Genomic DNA, 2,243 nt, shown 5'->3' with positions numbered 1-2,243 from the left:
GTAGCGACCCTGCCCTGCTAGAGGGCCAAGCAAGCTCGCTTCTGCCCTTCCCAGGTCGCCCTCCGTTGGGTAGCCCTGTGTGATGCCCCCCACCCTTTCTCATGCTCTCACACACAGAGGCCCTGAGAAGTGCTTGATCTCACATACACGCGCCCTGAGAGGTGCTTACCAGCCTGAGCAGAGAGGCTAGGAAAGCTCCGGGGCAGGGCATCCCACAGGCCCTGTGCCCTGGTACTTCCTTAGGTGAAGGAGGAGCAAGGAAATAGCCGACAGTGCTCACACCCTCCACTGAAATGAATGAGTCTGTTCAAACCTCAGCATTTCAGGCTCTCTGAAAAGCCAGGCAGATGCCTCTAGGTTTGCCTTGCATCTTATTGGAAATGTCTTATTGGAATTTAAAGGTCTTCTAACATTTAAATGTCTGGTTGGAAACCTTATCGGCTAGAAGCATGGTTAAAAAGGGGAAAGAGATGAAAGGGAGCGGCTCTTGAAGTTTGTGGCATGTACAGAACCAGGGGTGGATGGCAGGGAGGGGGGTGCACTGAGACACTGGCACCTCCCTTTGATTCCTGCTCCAGCCAAAATTTAAAGCCAACTGCCTGGCAGAGGCAGCAGCCTTTCTAGTCAGGCAGTGTTGAGGGGGGTCAACTGGCTTCATGGCTCGTTGTAATCTACCTGGCCCCTCCTAAACTCTGCCTTCCAGTGGTGTTAAGGACCCTCTCTCTTCTTTTTAATGGTACTAATATTGCCTCACACAAAAGCTAGCCTTTGCTCTGCAGTTCCGCTGTTAGCTGCTCCTGTAATGAAGCTCCTATTTCACAGCCCTGTAGATTGTTCTTTTAACTCATTCCAATGAAGTTATATTTGTTTTTGCTTCAATCCTAAACTAAATAACGCTGTCTTAGGCCCCCAGCATATTAGTAAAGCTTCTAGTTTATTTTTTAACTGAAGAAAAATATGCAGCAATGCGCAAGTCCTTGACTTCAGGAAAGCCGACTTTGACAAGCTCAGGAGGCTTGTCAGTGAGGCCCTAAGGGACCGTGATCACAGGGAGAGGGGAGTTCAAGAGGAGTGGTTGCTCCTCAAGGGAGCGATCCTCAATGCACAAACTAAGCCTATTCCATCTCGGAGGAAAGGCAGCAAGAGGGCACAGCAGCCCCCCTGGCTCTCCAGGGACCTAGCAGATCTCCTGAGGCTAAAAAGAAAGGCCTACAAAGGGTGGAGGATGGGAGTCACGTCCAAGGAGGATTATTCTGCACTGGTCCGGTCCTGTAGGGAGCAGACCAGGAAAGCCAAGGCTGCAACTGAACTCCAGCTAGCTTTGAGCATCAAGGACAATAAGAAGTCCTTTTTCAGATATGTGGGGAGCCGGAGGAAAAGCAGGGGCAACATTGGACCCCTCCTGAACCAGATGGGGCAACTGACAACTGACGCCCAGGAAAAAGCCAACCTATTAAATAGGTACTTTGCGTCAGTCTTTCATCAGTCCCATGGGACGCCCATGCCCGCTACAGGGCCGGGAAGTCCAGGTGAGGGTGATCCCCTGCCCTCCATTAATGCTGACTTTCTGAAGGAACATCTTGAGAAGCTGGATACCTTCAAGTCAGCTGGCCCTGACAATCTTCACCCCAGGGTACTCAAGGAGCTCGCAATCATCATAGCCCAGCCTCTAGCACGGATCTTTGAAAACTCTTGGCGCTCTGGTGTAGTGCCCGAAGACTGGAAGAAGGCCAATGTGGTGCCTATCTTCAAGAAAGGGAGGAAAGTGGATCCGGCTAACTATAGGCCCATCAGCCTGACTTCTATCCCGGGGAAGATCTTAGAAAAGTTTATTAAAGAGGCCATCCTTAATGGACTGGCCGACGCCAACATCTTAAGGGATAGCCAGCACGGGTTTGTTGCGGGTAGGTCTTGCTTGACCAATCTCATTTCCTTCTACGACCAGGTGACCTATCACCTGGACAAGGGAGAAGAGATTGATGTCATATATCTTGACTTCAAAAAAGCCTTCGATCTGGTGTCCCATGATCGCCTCTTGGAGAAACTGGCCAATTGTCGCCTTGGGTCCTCCACGATCCACTGGCTGGAAAATTGGCTCCGGGGTCGGACCCAGAGGGTAGTAATCGATGGAAGTCACTCATCGTGGTGTCCTGTGACCAGTGGGGTCCCCCAAGGCTCTGTCCTTGGACCCATACTGTTCAACATCTTCATTAATGATGTGGACACTGGAGTCAGAAGCGATC

General features: G+C 51.0%; 1 protein-coding gene across 1 annotated transcript in view; it reads left to right on the top strand.

Moving 5' to 3' along the window:
• Positions 1-2,243, top strand: part of LOC102386025 (uncharacterized protein C9orf84) — a 94,283-nt gene that overhangs the window by 243 nt on the left and 91,797 nt on the right. The window lies entirely within an intron of this gene.

The sequence above is a fragment of the Alligator sinensis genome, unplaced genomic scaffold, assembly GCF_000455745.1.
Source record: "Alligator sinensis unplaced genomic scaffold, ASM45574v1 scaffold371_1, whole genome shotgun sequence".
Lineage (NCBI taxonomy): Eukaryota > Metazoa > Chordata > Crocodylia > Alligatoridae > Alligator > Alligator sinensis.
The sequence above is the reverse complement of the archived record's forward strand: the minus strand, read 5'-3'. Positions and strand labels throughout refer to the sequence as shown.